General features: G+C 38.3%; 5 non-coding genes across 5 annotated transcripts; all 5 read left to right on the top strand.

Annotated features, from left to right (window-relative positions):
- The first annotated feature begins 11,004 nt into the window (after positions 1 to 11,004).
- trnaw-cca (transfer RNA tryptophan (anticodon CCA)) lies at positions 11,005 to 11,076 on the top strand. Its single transcript has one exon. It is a non-coding gene; the product is annotated as a tRNA-Trp (tRNA).
- A 428-nt stretch (positions 11,077 to 11,504) lies between these two features.
- Positions 11,505 to 11,576, top strand: trnag-ucc (transfer RNA glycine (anticodon UCC)). Its single transcript has one exon. It is a non-coding gene; the product is annotated as a tRNA-Gly (tRNA).
- A 5,169-nt stretch (positions 11,577 to 16,745) lies between these two features.
- trnaw-cca (transfer RNA tryptophan (anticodon CCA)) lies at positions 16,746 to 16,817 on the top strand. Its single transcript has one exon. It is a non-coding gene; the product is annotated as a tRNA-Trp (tRNA).
- Positions 16,818 to 17,245: 428 nt separating this feature from the next.
- Positions 17,246 to 17,317, top strand: trnag-ucc (transfer RNA glycine (anticodon UCC)). Its single transcript has one exon. It is a non-coding gene; the product is annotated as a tRNA-Gly (tRNA).
- A 1,817-nt stretch (positions 17,318 to 19,134) lies between these two features.
- trnaw-cca (transfer RNA tryptophan (anticodon CCA)) lies at positions 19,135 to 19,206 on the top strand. Its single transcript has one exon. It is a non-coding gene; the product is annotated as a tRNA-Trp (tRNA).
- The last annotated feature ends 710 nt before the right edge of the window (positions 19,207 to 19,916 follow it).

Below are 19,916 nucleotides of genomic sequence, written 5' to 3'. Positions count from 1 at the left end.
TAAAGATTAGAGTGCTCTGATTTTTTTAAGATTACTATAATCTTATTACTTTAATAAGATTACTGTAATCTGATTACTTCCTGCATGAAAATGTTTCATATTTTCAACGTTATTTTTAACACTGGGATTTCTGTTGTGTTAAAATGTAATTGAAATTTTTCATTGTTGAACGAGTTAAGAAGTTTCAACCTAGTTCTTAAAGATTACTGTAATCTGATTACTTTTTAAGAAAATATTACTCTTATCTTATTACTTTTTTAAAGATTAATGTATTCTGATTACTTTTTTAAGATTAATGTATTCTGATTACTTTTTTAAGATTGCTGTAATGTCATTACTTCCTGCATGAAAATGTTTCATATTTTCAACGTTATTTTTAACACTGGGATTTCTGTTTTGTTAAAATGTAATTGAAATTTTTCATTGTTGAACGAGTCAAGAAGTTTGAACCTAGTTCTTAAAGATTACTGTAATCTGATTACTTTTTAAGAAAATATTACTCTTATCTTATTACGTTTTAAAAAGATTACTGTAATCTGATTACTTTTTCAAGATTACTGTAATCTGATTACTTTTTAAAAGATTACTGTAATCTGATTACTTTTTTAAAGATTAATGTATTCTGATTACTTTTTTAAGATTGCTGTAATGTCATTACTTCCTGCATGAAAATGTTTCATATTTTCAACGTTATTTTTAACACTGGGATTTCTGTTGTGTTAAAATGTAATTGAAATTTTTCATTGTTGAACGAGTTAAGAAGTTTCAACCTAGTTCTTAAAGATTACTGTAATCTGATTACTTTTTAAGAAAATATTACTCTTATCTTATTACTTTTTTAAAGATTAATGTATTAATGTATTAATGTGAGAGGACAGACCGACCAATCATAACGCAGCTAAAGATCGGCTAATCAGAGTGAGAGTACAGACCGACCAATCATAACGCAGCTAAAGATCGGCCAATCAGAGTGAGAGTACCGACCAATAAGAGAGGGCAGACCAATCATAACGCAGCTAAAGATCAGCCAATCGGAGTATCGAACAATCAGATTGAGAGTACAGACCGACCAATCATAACGCAGCTAAAGATCGGCCAATCAGAGTGAGAGGACAGACCGAACAATCAGATTGAGAGTACAGACCGACCGATCATAACGCAGCTAAAGTTCTGCCAATCAGAGTGAGAGTACAGACCGACCAATCATAACGCAGCTAAAGATCGGCCAATCAGAGAGAGAGTACAGACCGACCAATCATAACGCAGCTAAAGATCGGCCAATCAGAGTACCGACGAATCAGAGTGAGAGTACAAACCGACCAATCATAACGCAGCTAAAGATCGGCCAATCAGAGAGAGAGAACAGACCGACCAATCATAACGCAGCTAAAGATCGGCCAATCAGAGAGAGAGAACAGACCGACCAATCATAACGCAGCTAAAGATCGGCCAATCAGAGTGAGAGTACAGACCGACCAATCAGAGTGAGAGTACAGACCGACCAATCATAACGCAGCTAAAGATCGTCCAATCAGAGTGAGAGTACCGACCAATAAGAGAGGGCAGACCAATCATAACGCAGCTAAAGATCGGCCAATCAGAGTACCGAACAATCAGATTGAGAGTACAGACCGACCAATCATAACGCAGCTAAAGATCGGCCAATCAGAGTGAGAGGACAGACCGAACAATCAGATTGAGAGTACAGACCGACCGATCATAACGCAGCTAAAGATCGGCCAATCAGAGAGAGAGTACAGACCGACCAATCATAACGCAGCTAAAGATCGGCCAATCAGAGTGAGAGTACAGACCGACCAATCAGAGTGAGAGTACAGACCGACGAATCATAACGCAGCTAAAGATCGGCCAATCAGAGTGAGAGTACAGACCGACCAGAGGAAAGACCGACCAATAAGAGCTCAGCTAAAGATCGGCCAATCAGAGTGAGAGTACAGCCCGACCAATCATAACGCAGCTAAAGATCGGCCAATCAGAGTGAGAGGGCAGACCAATAAGAGTGAGAGTACAGACCGACCGATCATAACGCAGCTAAAGATCGGCCAATCAGAGTACCGACGAATCAGAGTGAGAGTACAGACCGACCAATCATAACGCAGCTAAAGATCGGCCAATCAGAGTGAGAGTACAGACCGACCAATCAGAGTGAGAGTACAGACCGACCAATCAGAGCTCAGCTAAAGATCCGCCAATCAGAGTGAGAGTACTGTAATTTGATTACTTTTTAAAAGATTAATGTAATCTGATTACTTTAAAAAATACTACTGCGATCTGATTACTTTAAAAAATATAGGTGTAATCTGATTACTTTTAAAAGATTACTGTAATCTGATTACTTTTTTAAAGATTAATGTATTCTGATTACTTTTTTAAGATTGCTGTAATGTCATTACTTCCTGCATGAAAATGTTTCATATTTTCAACGTTATTTTTAACACTGGGATTTCTGTTGTGTTAAAATGTAATTGAAATTTTTCATTGTTGAACGAGTTAAGAAGTTTCAACCTAGTTCTTAAAGATTACTGTAATCTGATTACTTTTTAAGAAAATATTACTCTTATCTTATTACTTTTTTAAAGATTAATGTATTAATGTATTAATGTGAGAGGACAGACCGACCAATCATAACGCAGCTAAAGATCGGCTAATCAGAGTGAGAGTACAGACCGACCAATCATAACGCAGCTAAAGATCGGCCAATCAGAGTGAGAGTACCGACCAATAAGAGAGGGCAGACCAATCATAACGCAGCTAAAGATCAGCCAATCGGAGTATCGAACAATCAGATTGAGAGTACAGACCGACCAATCATAACGCAGCTAAAGATCGGCCAATCAGAGTGAGAGGACAGACCGAACAATCAGATTGAGAGTACAGACCGACCGATCATAACGCAGCTAAAGTTCTGCCAATCAGAGTGAGAGTACAGACCGACCAATCATAACGCAGCTAAAGATCGGCCAATCAGAGAGAGAGTACAGACCGACCAATCATAACGCAGCTAAAGATCGGCCAATCAGAGTACCGACGAATCAGAGTGAGAGTACAAACCGACCAATCATAACGCAGCTAAAGATCGGCCAATCAGAGAGAGAGAACAGACCGACCAATCATAACGCAGCTAAAGATCGGCCAATCAGAGAGAGAGAACAGACCGACCAATCATAACGCAGCTAAAGATCGGCCAATCAGAGTGAAAGTACAGACCGACAAATCAGAGTGAGAGTACAGACCGACCAATCATAACGCAGCTAAAGATCGTCCAATCAGAGTGAGAGTACCGACCAATAAGAGAGGGCAGACCAATCATAACGCAGCTAAAGATCGGCCAATCAGAGTACCGAACAATCAGATTGAGAGTACAGACCGACCAATCATAACGCAGCTAAAGATCGGCCAATCAGAGTGAGAGGACAGACCGAACAATCAGATTGAGAGTACAGACCGACCGATCATAACGCAGCTAAAGATCGGCCAATCAGAGAGAGAGTACAGACCGACCAATCATAACGCAGCTAAAGATCGGCCAATCAGAGTGAGAGTACAGACCGACCAATCAGAGTGAGAGTACAGACCGACGAATCATAACGCAGCTAAAGATCGGCCAATCAGAGTGAGAGTACAGACCGACCAGAGGAAAGACCGACCAATAAGAGCTCAGCTAAAGATCGGCCAATCAGAGTGAGAGTACAGACCGACCAATCATAACGCAGCTAAAGATCGGCCAATCAGAGTGAGAGGGCAGACCAATAAGAGTGAGAGTACAGACCGACCGATCATAACGCAGCTAAAGATCGGCCAATCAGAGTACCGACGAATCAGAGTGAGAGTACAGACCGACCAATCATAACGCAGCTAAAGATCGGCCAATCAGAGTGAGAGTACAGACCGACCAATCAGAGTGAGAGTACAGACCGACCAATCAGAGCTCAGCTAAAGATCCGCCAATCAGAGTGAGAGTACTGTAATTTGATTACTTTTTAAAAGATTAATGTAATCTGATTACTTTAAAAAATACTACTGCGATCTGATTACTTTAAAAAATATAGGTGTAATCTGATTACTTTTAAAAGATTACTGTAATCCGATTACTTTGAAAATACTACTGTGATCTGATTACTTTAAAAACTATAGGTGTAATCTGATTACTTTTCAAAGATTACTGTAATCTGATTACTTTTTAAAAGATTACTGTAATCTGATTACTTTTTAAGAAAATATTACTCTTATCTTATTACTTTTTAAAAAGATTACTGTAATCTGATTACTTAGAGTATCGACGAGTGAGAGTAGAAACGGACCACTCAGAGCTCAGCTAAAGATCGGCCAATCAGAGTGAGAGTACCGACCAATAAGAGTGAGAGGGCAGACCAATCATAACGCAGCTAAAGAACGGCCAATCAGAGTACCGACGAATCAGAGTGAGAGTACATACCGACCAATCATAACGCAGCTAAAGATCGGCTAATCAGAGTGAGAGTACAGACCGACCAATCATAACGCAGCTAAAGATCGGCCAATCAGAGTGAGAGTACAGACCGACCAATCATAACGCAGCTAAAGATCGTCCAATCAGAGTGAGAGTACCGACCAATAAGAGAGGGCAGACCAATCATAACGCAGCTAAAGATCGGCCAATCAGAGTACCGAACAATCAGATTGAGAGTACAGACCGACCAATCATAACGCAGCTAAAGATCGGCCAATCAGAGTGAGAGGACAGACCGAACAATCAGATTGAGAGTACAGACCGACCGATCATAACGCAGCTAAAGATCGGCCAATCAGAGAGAGAGTACAGACCGACCAATCATAACGCAGCTAAAGATCGGCCAATCAGAGTGAGAGTACAGACCGACCAATCAGAGTGAGAGTACAGACCGACGAATCATAACGCAGCTAAAGATCGGCCAATCAGAGTGAGAGTACAGACCGACCAGAGGAAAGACCGACCAATAAGAGCTCAGCTAAAGATCGGCCAATCAGAGTGAGAGTACAGACCGACCAATCATAACGCAGCTAAAGATCGGCCAATCAGAGTGAGAGGGCAGACCAATAAGAGTGAGAGTACAGACCGACCGATCATAACGCAGCTAAAGATCGGCCAATCAGAGTACCGACGAATCAGAGTGAGAGTACAGACCGACCAATCATAACGCAGCTAAAGATCGGCCAATCAGAGTGAGAGTACAGACCGACCAATCAGAGTGAGAGTACAGACCGACCAATCAGAGCTCAGCTAAAGATCCGCCAATCAGAGTGAGAGTACTGTAATTTGATTACTTTTTAAAAGATTAATGTAATCTGATTACTTTAAAAAATACTACTGTGATCTGATTACTTTAAAAACTATAGGTGTAATCTGATTACTTTTCAAAGATTACTGTAATCTGATTACTTTTTAAAAGATTACTGTAATCTGATTACTTTTTAAAGATTAGAGTGCTCTGATTTTTTTTAAGATTACTATAATCTTATTACTTTAATAAGATTACTGTAATCTGATTACTTCCTGCATGAAAATGTTTCATATTTTCAACGTTATTTTTAACACTGGGATTTCTGTTGTGTTAAAATGTAATTGAAATTTTTCATTGTTGAACGAGTTAAGAAGTTTCAACCTAGTTCTTAAAGATTACTGTAATCTGATTACTTTTTAAGAAAATATTACTCTTATCTTATTACTTTTTTAAAGATTAATGTATTCTGATTACTTTTTTAAGATTAATGTATTCTGATTACTTTTTTAAGATTGCTGTAATGTCATTACTTCCTGCATGAAAATGTTTCATATTTTCAACGTTATTTTTAACACTGGGATTTCTGTTTTGTTAAAATGTAATTGAAATTTTTCATTGTTGAACGAGTCAAGAAGTTTGAACCTAGTTCTTAAAGATTACTGTAATCTGATTACTTTTTAAGAAAATATTACTCTTATCTTATTACGTTTTAAAAAGATTACTGTAATCTGATTACTTTTTCAAGATTACTGTAATCTGATTACTTTTTTAAAGATTAATGTATTCTGATTACTTTTTTAAGATTGCTGTAATGTCATTACTTCCTGCATGAAAATGTTTCATATTTTCAACGTTATTTTTAACACTGGGATTTCTGTTGTGTTAAAATATAATTGAAATTTTTCATTGTTGAACGAGTTAAGAAGTTTCAACCTAGTTCTTAAAGATTACTGTAATCTGATTACTTTTTAAGAAAATATTACTCTTATCTTATTACTTTTTTAAAGATTAATGTATTAATGTATTAATGTGAGAGGACAGACCGACCAATCATAACGCAGCTAAAGATCGGCTAATCAGAGTGAGAGTACAGACCGACCAATCATAACGCAGCTAAAGATCGTCCAATCAGAGTGAGAGTACCGACCAATAAGAGAGGGCAGACCAATCATAACGCAGCTAAAGATCAGCCAATCGGAGTATCGAACAATCAGATTGAGAGTACAGACCGACCAATCATAACGCAGCTAAAGATCGGCCAATCAGAGTGAGAGGACAGACCGAACAATCAGAGTGAGAGTACAGACCGACCGATCATAACGCAGCTAAAGTTCTGCCAATCAGAGTGAGAGTACAGACCGACCAATCATAACGCAGCTAAAGATCGGCCAATCAGAGAGAGAGTACAGACCGACCAATCATAACGCAGCTAAAGATCGGCCAATCAGAGTACCGACGAATCAGAGTGAGAGTACAAACCGACCAATCATAACGCAGCTAAAGATCGGCCAATCAGAGAGAGAGAACAGACCGACCAATCATAACGCAGCTAAAGATCGGCCAATCAGAGAGAGAGAACAGACCGACCAATCATAACGCAGCTAAAGATCGGCCAATCAGAGTGAGAGTACAGACCGACCAATCAGAGTGAGAGTACAGACCGACTGATCATAACGCAGCTAAAGATCGACCAATCAGAGTACCGACGAATCAGAGTGAGAGTACAGACCGACCAATCATAACGCAGCTAAAGATCGGCCAATCAGAGAGAGAGAACAGACCGACCAATCATAACGCAGCTAAAGATCGGCCAATCAGAGTGAGAGTACAGACCGACCAATCAGAGTGAGAGTACAGACCGACCAATCAGAGCTCAGCTAAAGATCCGCCAATCAGAGTGAGAGTACTGTAATTTGATTACTTTTTAAAAGATTAATGTAATCTGATTACTTTAAAAAATACTACTGCGATCTGATTACTTTCAAAACTATAGGTGTAATCTGATTACTTTTCAAACATTACTGTAATCTGATTACTTTTTAAAAGATTACTGTAATCTGATTACTTTTTAAAGATTAGAGTGCTCTGATTTTTTTTAAGATTACTGTAATCTTATTACTTTAATAAGATTACTGTAATCTGATTACTTAGAGTATCGACGAGTGAGAGTAGAAACGGACCACTCAGAGCTCAGCTAAAGATCGGCCAATCAGAGTGAGAGTACCGACCAATAAGAGTGAGAGGGCAGACCAATCATAACGCAGCTAAAGAACGGCCAATCAGAGTACCGACGAATCAGAGTGAGAGTACAGACCGACCAATCATAACGCAGCTAAAGATCGGCCAATCAGAGTGAGAGTACAGACCGACCAATCATAACGCAGCTAAAGATCGTCCAATCAGAGTGAGAGTACCGACCAATAAGAGAGGGCAGACCAATCATAACGCAGCTAAAGATCGGCCAATCAGAGTACCGAACAATCAGATTGAGAGTACAGACCGACCAATCATAACGCAGCTAAAGATCGGCCAATCAGAGTGAGAGGACAGACCGAACAATCAGATTGAGAGTACAGACCGACCGATCATAACGCAGCTAAAGATCGGCCAATCAGAGAGAGAGTACAGACCGACCAATCATAACGCAGCTAAAGATCGGCCAATCAGAGTGAGAGTACAGACCGACCAATCAGAGTGAGAGTACAGACCGACGAATCATAACGCAGCTAAAGATCGGCCAATCAGAGTGAGAGTACAGACCGACCAGAGGAAAGACCGACCAATAAGAGCTCAGCTAAAGATCGGCCAATCAGAGTGAGAGTACAGACCGACCAATCATAACGCAGCTAAAGATCGGCCAATCAGAGTGAGAGGGCAGACCAATAAGAGTGAGAGTACAGACCGACCGATCATAACGCAGCTAAAGATCGGCCAATCAGAGTACCGACGAATCAGAGTGAGAGTACAGACCGACCAATCATAACGCAGCTAAAGATCGGCCAATCAGAGTGAGAGTACAGACCGACCAATCAGAGTGAGAGTACAGACCGACCAATCAGAGCTCAGCTAAAGATCCGCCAATCAGAGTGAGAGTACTGTAATTTGATTACTTTTTAAAAGATTAATGTAATCTGATTACTTTAAAAAATACTACTGTGATCTGATTACTTTAAAAACTATAGGTGTAATCTGATTACTTTTCAAAGATTACTGTAATCTGATTACTTTTTAAAAGATTACTGTAATCTGATTACTTTTTAAAGATTAGAGTGCTCTGATTTTTTTTAAGATTACTATAATCTTATTACTTTAATAAGATTACTGTAATCTGATTACTTCCTGCATGAAAATGTTTCATATTTTCAACGTTATTTTTAACACTGGGATTTCTGTTGTGTTAAAATGTAATTGAAATTTTTCATTGTTGAACGAGTTAAGAAGTTTCAACCTAGTTCTTAAAGATTACTGTAATCTGATTACTTTTTAAGAAAATATTACTCTTATCTTATTACTTTTTTAAAGATTAATGTATTCTGATTACTTTTTTAAGATTAATGTATTCTGATTACTTTTTTAAGATTGCTGTAATGTCATTACTTCCTGCATGAAAATGTTTCATATTTTCAACGTTATTTTTAACACTGGGATTTCTGTTTTGTTAAAATGTAATTGAAATTTTTCATTGTTGAACGAGTCAAGAAGTTTGAACCTAGTTCTTAAAGATTACTGTAATCTGATTACTTTTTAAGAAAATATTACTCTTATCTTATTACGTTTTAAAAAGATTACTGTAATCTGATTACTTTTTCAAGATTACTGTAATCTGATTACTTTTTTAAAGATTAATGTATTCTGATTACTTTTTTAAGATTGCTGTAATGTCATTACTTCCTGCATGAAAATGTTTCATATTTTCAACGTTATTTTTAACACTGGGATTTCTGTTGTGTTAAAATATAATTGAAATTTTTCATTGTTGAACGAGTTAAGAAGTTTCAACCTAGTTCTTAAAGATTACTGTAATCTGATTACTTTTTAAGAAAATATTACTCTTATCTTATTACTTTTTTAAAGATTAATGTATTAATGTATTAATGTGAGAGGACAGACCGACCAATCATAACGCAGCTAAAGATCGGCTAATCAGAGTGAGAGTACAGACCGACCAATCATAACGCAGCTAAAGATCGTCCAATCAGAGTGAGAGTACCGACCAATAAGAGAGGGCAGACCAATCATAACGCAGCTAAAGATCAGCCAATCGGAGTATCGAACAATCAGATTGAGAGTACAGACCGACAAATCATAACGCAGCTAAAGATCGGCCAATCAGAGTGAGAGGACAGACCGAACAATCAGAGTGAGAGTACAGACCGACCGATCATAACGCAGCTAAAGTTCTGCCAATCAGAGTGAGAGTACAGACCGACCAATCATAACGCAGCTAAAGATCGGCCAATCAGAGAGAGAGTACAGACCGACCAATCATAACGCAGCTAAAGATCGGCCAATCAGAGTACCGACGAATCAGAGTGAGAGTACAAACCGACCAATCATAACGCAGCTAAAGATCGGCCAATCAGAGAGAGAGAACAGACCGACCAATCATAACGCAGCTAAAGATCGGCCAATCAGAGAGAGAGAACAGACCGACCAATCATAACGCAGCTAAAGATCGGCCAATCAGAGTGAGAGTACAGACCGACCAATCAGAGTGAGAGTACAGACCGACTGATCATAACGCAGCTAAAGATCGACCAATCAGAGTACCGACGAATCAGAGTGAGAGTACAGACCGACCAATCATAACGCAGCTAAAGATCGGCCAATCAGAGAGAGAGAACAGACCGACCAATCATAACGCAGCTAAAGATCGGCCAATCAGAGTGAGAGTACAGACCGACCAATCAGAGTGAGAGTACAGACCGACCAATCAGAGCTCAGCTAAAGATCCGCCAATCAGAGTGAGAGTACTGTAATTTGATTACTTTTTAAAAGATTAATGTAATCTGATTACTTTAAAAAATACTACTGCGATCTGATTACTTTCAAAACTATAGGTGTAATCTGATTACTTTTCAAACATTACTGTAATCTGATTACTTTTTAAAAGATTACTGTAATCTGATTACTTTTTAAAGATTAGAGTGCTCTGATTTTTTTTAAGATTACTGTAATCTTATTACTTTAATAAGATTACTGTAATCTGATTACTTCCTGCATGAAAATGTTTCATATTTTCAACGTTATTTTTAACACTGGGATTTCTGTTGTGTTAAAATGTAATTGATATTTTTCATTGTTGAACGAGTTAAGAAGTTTCAACCTAGTTCTTAAAGATTACTGTAATCTGATTACTTTTTAAGAAAATATTACTCTTATCATTACTTTTTAAAAAGATTACTGTAATCTGATTACTTTTTCAAGATTACTGTAATCTGATTACTTTTTAAAAGATTACTCCAATCTGATTACTTTTTTAAAGATTAATGTATTCTGATTACTTTTTTAAGATTGCTGTAATGTCATTACTTCCTGCATGAAAATGTTTCATATTTTCAACACTTTAAATCTGGCGCTGCGTTGGCCTGGAATCGAACACTGGGCAACTGCTTGGAAGGCAGCTGTGCTCACCACTATACCACCAAAGCTTTGGTGTATCACATCTGGTGCTTCAGGGTCAGCTGCGGTCACATCATCCGGCCCATACTTCACACCAGAGGGCCACCAAACAGCTTCGTGTGACTCTGTGGCGCAATGGTAGCGCGTCTGACTCCAGATCAGAAGGTTGTGTGTTCAAATCACATCAGGGTCATTACTGCACCTTTATAGGTTTCTTCTGCCTTATGAAGAAGTAACATTATCGAAAAATTGGTCGTGCTCCTCACCAACCCCCCCATATGCGAATATGATGCTTCAGGACAGAATTTTGAAGCAAGTCTTTATCAACCTTTTTACTTTTTAAAAAGTAACCAGATTACAGTAATCTTTTTAAAAGAAATATTATTGAATCACTACCATTGCATCTCAGAATCAGCTGCGGGTCTCAGGAAATAATCATGGCGCCAATATGATTTGATCTCGCAACCTTCTGATTTGGAGTCACACGCGCTACCATTGCGCCACAGAGTCACACGAAGCTGTTTCGTGGACCTCTGGTGTGAAGTATGATGTGACCGCAGCTGACCCTGAAGCACTTAGCTGTCGGTCTCACTCCAGATGGGCCAGATGTGTTACACCACAGCGTTGGTGGTATAGTGGTGAGCATAGCTGCCTTCCAAGCAGTTGACCCAGGTTCGAGTCATGGCCAACGCAGCGACCGTTTTCAGATCGGTACTCTCAGAGTGAGAGTATCGACGAATGAGAGTAGAAACGGACCGCTCAGCTAAAGATCGGCCAATCAGAGTGAGAGTACCGACCAATAAGAGTGAGAGTACAGACCGACCAATCATAACGCAGCTAAAGAACGGCCAATCAGAGTACCGACGAATCAGAGTGAGAGTACAGACTGACCAATCATAACGCAGCTAAAGATCGGCCAATCAGAGTGAGAGTACAGACCGACCAATCAGAGTGAGAGTACAGACCGACCAATCATGACGCAGCTAAAGATCGGCCAATCAGAGTGAGAGGACAGACCGACCAATCATAACGCAGCTAAAGATCGGCTAATCAGAGTGAGAGTACAGACCAATAAGAGAGGGCAGACCAATCTCTCAGAGTGAGAGTATCGACGAATGAGAGTAGAAACGGACCGCTCAGCTAAAGATCGGCCAATCAGAGTGAGAGTACCGACCAATAAGAGTGAGAGTACAGACTGACCAATCATAACGCAGCTAAAGATCGGCCAATCAGAGTGAGAGTACAGACCGACCAATCATGACGCAGCTAAAGATCGGCCAATCAGAGTGAGAGGACAGACCGACCAATCATAACGCAGCTAAAGATCGGCTAATCAGAGTGAGAGTACAGACCAATAAGAGAGGGCAGACCAATCATAACGCAGCTAAAGATCAGCCAATCGGAGTACCGAACAATCAGATTGAGAGTACAGACCCACCAATCATAACGCAGCTAAAGATCGGCCAATCAGAGAGAGAGTACAGATCGACCAATCATAACGCAGCTAAAGATCGGCCAATCAGAGTGAGAGTACAGACCGACTGATCATAACGCAGCTAAAGATCGGCCAATCAGAGTGAGAGTACAGACCGACCAATCAGAGTGAGAGTACTGTAATTTGATTACTTTTTAAAAGATTAATGTAATCTGATTACTTTAAAAAATACTACTGCGATCTGATTACTTTAAAAAATATAGGTGTAATCTGATTACTTTTGAAAGATTACTGTAATCCGATTACTTTGAAAATACTACTGTGATGTGATTACTTTAAAAACTATAGGTGTAATCTGATTACTTTTGAAAGATTACTGTAATCTGATTACTTTGAAAATACTACTGTGATCTGATTACTTTAAAAACTATAGGTGTAATCTGATTACTTTTGAAAGATTACTGTAATCTGATTACTTTGAAAATACTACTGTGATCTGATTACTTTTTAAGAAAATATTACTCTTATCTTATTACTTTTTAAAAAGATTACTGTAATCTGATTACTTAGAGTATCGACGAGTGAGAGTAGAAACGGACCACTCAGAGCTCAGCTAAAGATCGGCCAATCAGAGTGAGAGTACCGACCAATAAGAGTGAGAGGGCAGACCAATCATAACGCAGCTAAAGAACGGCCAATCAGAGTACCGACGAATCAGAGTGAGAGTAAAGACCGACCAATCATAACGCAGCTAAAGATCGGCTAATCAGAGTGAGAGTACAGACCGACCAATCATAACGCAGCTAAAGATCGGCCAATCAGAGTGAGAGTACAGACCGACCAATCATAACGCAGCTAAAGATCGTCCAATCAGAGTGAGAGTACCGACCAATAAGAGAGGGCAGACCAATCATAACGCAGCTAAAGATCGGCCAATCAGAGTACCGACGAATCAGAGTGAGAGTACAGACCGACCAATCATAACGCAGCTAAAGATCGGCCAATTAGAGTGAGAGTACAGACCGACCAATCAGAGTGAGAGTACAGACCGACCAATCAGAGCTCAGCTAAAGATCCGCCAATCAGAGTGAGAGTACTGTAATTTGATTACTTTTTAAAAGATTAATGTAATCTGATTACTTTAAAAAATACTACTGCGATCTGATTACTTTAAAAAATATAGGTGTAATCTGATTACTTTTAAAAGATTACTGTAATCCGATTACTTTGAAAATACTACTGTGATCTGATTACTTTAAAAACTATAGGTGTAATCTGATTACTTTTCAAAGATTACTGTAATCTGATTACTTTTTAAAAGATTACTGTAATCTGATTACTTTTTAAAGATTAGAGTGCTCTTATTTTTTTTAAGATTACTATAATCTTATTACTTTAATAAGATTACTGTAATCTGATTACTTCCTGCATGAAAATGTTTCATATTTTCAACGTTATTTTTAACACTGGGATTTCTGTTGTGTTAAAATGTAATTGAAATTTTTCATTGTTGAACGAGTTAAGAAGTTTCAACCTAGTTCTTAAAGATTACTGTAATCTGATTACTTTTTAAGAAAATATTACTCTTATCTTATTACTTTTTTAAAGATTAATGTATTCTGATTACTTTTTTAAGATTAATGTATTCTGATTACTTTTTTAAGATTGCTGTAATGTCATTACTTCCTGCATGAAAATGTTTCATATTTTCAACGTTATTTTTAACACTGGGATTTCTGTTTTGTTAAAATGTAATTGAAATTTTTCATTGTTGAACGAGTCAAGAAGTTTGAACCTAGTTCTTAAAGATTACTGTAATCTGATTACTTTTTAAGAAAATATTACTCTTATCTTATTACGTTTTAAAAAGATTACTGTAATCTGATTACTTTTTCAAGATTACTGTAATCTGATTACTTTTTAAAAGATTACTGTAATCTGATTACTTTTTTAAAGATTAATGTATTCTGATTACTTTTTTAAGATTGCTGTAATGTCATTACTTCCTGCATGAAAATGTTTCATATTTTCAACGTTATTTTTAACACTGGGATTTCTGTTGTGTTAAAATGTAATTGAAATTTTTCATTGTTGAACGAGTTAAGAAGTTTCAACCTAGTTCTTAAAGATTACTGTAATCTGATTACTTTTTAAGAAAATATTACTCTTATCTTATTACTTTTTTAAAGATTAATGTATTAATGTATTAATGTGAGAGGACAGACCGACCAATCATAACGCAGCTAAAGATCGGCTAATCAGAGTGAGAGTACAGACCGACCAATCATAACGCAGCTAAAGATCGGCCAATCAGAGTGAGAGTACCGACCAATAAGAGAGGGCAGACCAATCATAACGCAGCTAAAGATCAGCCAATCGGAGTATCGAACAATCAGATTGAGAGTACAGACCGACCAATCATAACGCAGCTAAAGATCGGCCAATCAGAGTGAGAGGACAGACCGAACAATCAGATTGAGAGTACAGACCGACCGATCATAACGCAGCTAAAGTTCTGCCAATCAGAGTGAGAGTACAGACCGACCAATCATAACGCAGCTAAAGATCGGCCAATCAGAGAGAGAGTACAGACCGACCAATCATAACGCAGCTAAAGATCGGCCAATCAGAGTACCGACGAATCAGAGTGAGAGTACAAACCGACCAATCATAACGCAGCTAAAGATCGGCCAATCAGAGAGAGAGAACAGACCGACCAATCATAACGCAGCTAAAGATCGGCCAATCAGAGAGAGAGAACAGACCGACCAATCATAACGCAGCTAAAGATCGGCCAATCAGAGTGAGAGTACAGACCGACCAATCAGAGTGAGAGTACAGACCGACCAATCATAACGCAGCTAAAGATCGTCCAATCAGAGTGAGAGTACCGACCAATAAGAGAGGGCAGACCAATCATAACGCAGCTAAAGATCGGCCAATCAGAGTACCGAACAATCAGATTGAGAGTACAGACCGACCAATCATAACGCAGCTAAAGATCGGCCAATCAGAGTGAGAGGACAGACCGAACAATCAGATTGAGAGTACAGACCGACCGATCATAACGCAGCTAAAGATCGGCCAATCAGAGAGAGAGTACAGACCGACCAATCATAACGCAGCTAAAGATCGGCCAATCAGAGTGAGAGTACAGACCGACCAATCAGAGTGAGAGTACAGACCGACGAATCATAACGCAGCTAAAGATCGGCCAATCAGAGTGAGAGTACAGACCGACCAGAGGAAAGACCGACCAATAAGAGCTCAGCTAAAGATCGGCCAATCAGAGTGAGAGTACAGACCGACCAATCATAACGCAGCTAAAGATCGGCCAATCAGAGTGAGAGGGCAGACCAATAAGAGTGAGAGTACAGACCGACCGATCATAACGCAGCTAAAGATCGGCCAATCAGAGTACCGACGAATCAGAGTGAGAGTACAGACCGACCAATCATAACGCAGCTAAAGATCGGCCAATCAGAGTGAGAGTACAGACCGACCAATCAGAGTGAGAGTACAGACCGACCAATCAGAGCTCAGCTAAAGATCCGCCAATCAGAGTGAGAGTACTGTAATTTGATTACTTTTTAAAAGATTAATGTAATCTGATTACTTTAAAAAATACTACTGCGATCTGATTACTTTAAAAAATATAGGTGTAATCTGATTACTTTTAAAAGATTACTGTAATCCGATTACTTTGAAAATACTACTGTGATCTGATTACTTTAAAAACTATAGGTGTAATCTGATTACTTTTCAAAGATTACTGTAATCTGATTACTTTTTAAAAGATTACTGTAATCTGATTACTTTTTAAAGATTAGAGTGCTCTGATTTTTTTTAAGATTACTATAATCTTATTACTTTAATAAGATTACTGTAATCTGATTACTTCCTGCATGAAAATGTTTCATATTTTCAACGTTATTTTTAACACTGGGATTTCTGTTGTGTTAAAATGTAATTGAAATTTTTCATTGTTGAACGAGTTAAGAAGTTTCAACCTAGTTCTTAAAGATTACTGTAATCTGATTACTTTTTAAGAAAATATTACTCTTATCATTACTTTTTAAAAAGATTACTGTAATCTGATTACTTTTTCAAGATTACTGTAATCTGATTACTTTTTAAAAGATTACTCTAATCTGATTACTTTTTTAAAGATTAATGTATTCTGATTACTTTTTTAAGATTGCTGTAATGTCATTACTTCCTGCATGGAAATGTTTCATATTTTCAACACTTTAAATCGGGCGCTGCGTTGGCCTGGAATCGAACACTGGGCAACTGCTTGGAAGGCAGCTGTGCTCACCACTATACCACCAAAGCTTTGGTGTATCACATCTGGTGCTTCAGGGTCAGCTGCGGTCACATCATCCGGCCCATACTTCACACCAGAGGGCCACCAAACAGCTTCGTGTGACTCTGTGGCGCAATGGTAGCGCGTCTGACTCCAGATCAGAAGGTTGTGTGTTCAAATCACATCAGGGTCATTACTGCACCTTTATAGGTTTCTTCTGCCTTATGAAGAAGTAACATTATCGAAAAATTGGTCGTGCTCCTCACCAACCCCCCCATATGCGAATATGATGCTTCAGGACAGAATTTTGAAGCAAGTCTTTATCAACCTTTTTACTTTTTAAAAAGTAACCAGATTACAGTAATCTTTTTAAAAGAAATATTATTGAATCACTACCATTGCATCTCAGAATCAGCTGCGGGTCTCAGGAAATAATCATGGCGCCAATATGATTTGAACTCACAACCTTCTGATTTGGAGTCACACGCGCTACCATTGCGCCACAGAGTCACACGAAGCTGTTTGGTGGACCTCTGGTGTGAAGTATGATGTGACCGCAGCTGACCCTGAAGCACTTAGCTGTCGGTCTCACTCCAGATGGGCCAGATGTGTTACATCACAGCGTTGGTGGTATAGTGGTGAGCATAGCTGCCTTCCAAGCAGTTGACCCAGGTTCGAGTCATGGCCAACGCAGCGACCGTTTTCAGATCGGTACTCTCAGAGTGAGAGTATCGACGAGTGAGAGTAGAAACGGACCGCTCAGCTAAAGATCGGCCAATCAGAGTGAGAGTACCGACTAATAAGAGTGAGAGTACAGACTGACCAATCATAACGCAGCTAAAGAACGGCCAATCAGAGTACCGACGAATCAGAGTGAGAGTACACACTGACCAATCATAACGCAGCTAAAGATCGGCCAATCAGAGTGAGAGGACAGACCGACCAATCATAACGCAGCTAAAGATCGGCCAATCAGAGTGAGAGGACAGACCGACCAATCATAACGCAGCTAAAGATCGGCTAATCAGAGTGAGAGTACAGACCAATAAGAGAGGGCAGACCAATCATAACGCAGCTAAAGATCAGCCAATCGGAGTACCGAACAATCAGATTGAGAGTACAGACCCACCAATCATAACGCAGCTAAAGATCGGCCAATCAGAGAGAGAGTACAGACCGACTGATCATAACGCAGCTAAAGATCGGCCAATCAGAGTACCGACCAATCAGAGTGAGAGTACAGACCGACCAATCATAACGCAGCTAAAGATCGGCCAATCAGAGTGAGAGTACAGACTCTCTGATCTCTGATCTGATTACTTTAAAAAATACTACTGCGATCTGATTACTTTAAAAAATATAGGTGTAATCTGATTACTTTTGAAAGATTACTGTAATCCGATTACTTTGAAAATACTACTGTGATCTGATTACTTTAAAAACTATAGGTGTAATCTGATTACTTTTCAAAGATTACTGTAATCTGATTACTTTTTAAAAGATTACTGTAATCTGATTACTTTTTAAAGATTAGAGTGCTCTGATTTTTTTTAAGATTACTATAATCTTATTACTTTAATAAGATTACTGTAATCTGATTACTTCCTGCATGAAAATGTTTCATATTTTCAACGTTATTTTTAACACTGGGATTTCTGTTGTGTTAAAATGTAATTGAAATTTTTCATTGTTGAACGAGTTAAGAAGTTTCAACCTAGTTCTTAAAGATTACTGTAATCTGATTACTTTTTAAGAAAATATTACTCTTATCTTATTATTTTTTAAAAAGATTACTGTAATCTGATTACTTTTTCAAGATTACTGTAATCTGATTACTTTTTAAAAGATTACTGTAATCTGATTACTTTTTTAAAGATTAATGTATTCTGATTACTTTTTTAAAGATTAATGTATTCTGATTACTTTTTTAAGATTAATGTATTCTGATTACTTTTTTAAGATTGCTGTAATGTCATTACTTCCTGCATGAAAATGTTTCATATTTTCAACGTTATTTTTAACACTGGGATTTCTGTTGTGTTAAAATGTAATTGAAATTTTTCATTGTTGAACGAGTTAAGAAGTTTCAGCCTAGTTCTTAAAGATTACTGTAATCTGATTACTTTTTAAGAAAATATTACTCTTATCTTATTATTTTTTAAAAAGATTACTGTAATCTGATTACTTTTTCAAGATTACTGTAATCTGATTACTTTTTAAAAGATTACTCTAATCTGATTACTTTTTTAAAGATTAATGTATTCTGATTACTTTTTTAAGATTGCTGTAATGTCATTACTTCCTGCATGAAAATGTTTCATATTTTCAACACTTTAAATCGGGCGCTGCGTTGGCCTGGAATCGAACACCGGGCAACTGCTTGGAAGGCAGCTGTGCTCACCACTATACCACCAAAGCTTTGGTGTATCACATCTGGTGCTTCAGGGTCAGGTGCGGTCACATCATCCGGCCCATACTTCACACCAGAGGTCCACCAAACAGCTTCGTGTGACTCTGTGGCGCAATGGTAGCGCGTCTGACTCCAGATCAGAAGGTTGTGTGTTCAAATCACATCAGGGTCATTACTGCACCTTTATAGGTTTCTTCTGCCTTATGAAGAAGTAACATTATCGAAAAATTGGTCGTGCTCCTCACCAACCCCCCCATATGCGAATATGATGCTTCAGGACAGAATTTTGAAGCAGGTCTTTATAACTTTTTCCCGTTTTCTAAAATCACACAATATATCTTCTCATTATACATAAAAGAATATATACATATTATTCACTGTTATAATACATTTGTTATTTAGATATCCTTTTATGTGTGTGTGTGTGTGGGGGGGGGGGGGGTTTTGGTGGGGGCTGGATGGAGTGTGCATTGACCCCGACTCCGTCGTGGATGGCGGGGTCCAAACATTTTAATGTTCTAAATAATTAAGAGAGGGATGTGTATCGGAAAGGGGGTGCCTAAGCTAAATTAAAGCAATCTTAAAAAATTTAAACTAAATATGCGAAAAAATGGGAAAAAGGGAACAGAACACACTTAACACCTGAGAAAGACAAAACTAAGTCGAAACATTGTGAAGGAAGTGTGAAGAAAACAAATTAACATAAGCTAAGTTACGCTAATTTGAAACTAATTTGAGGAAGTAAGGGAAAGTGAAAGTTAAATGTATAACACCTAGGAGAACCCAATTTATTGTTTATAGGGACATTGCAGTGAAAGGTAGGCTTACCGTCTCCTCTTGGGGGGGCGGCACACAACCTACCCTTCCTGAGATATGCACCTA

This window comes from Leuresthes tenuis, unplaced genomic scaffold (genome assembly GCF_036924035.1).
Source record: "Leuresthes tenuis unplaced genomic scaffold, fLeuTen1.0.hap1 SCAF_21, whole genome shotgun sequence".
Lineage (NCBI taxonomy): Eukaryota > Metazoa > Chordata > Actinopteri > Atheriniformes > Atherinopsidae > Leuresthes > Leuresthes tenuis.
Note: the sequence above shows the minus strand (reverse complement) of the source record. Positions and strands in the feature narration are given on the sequence as shown.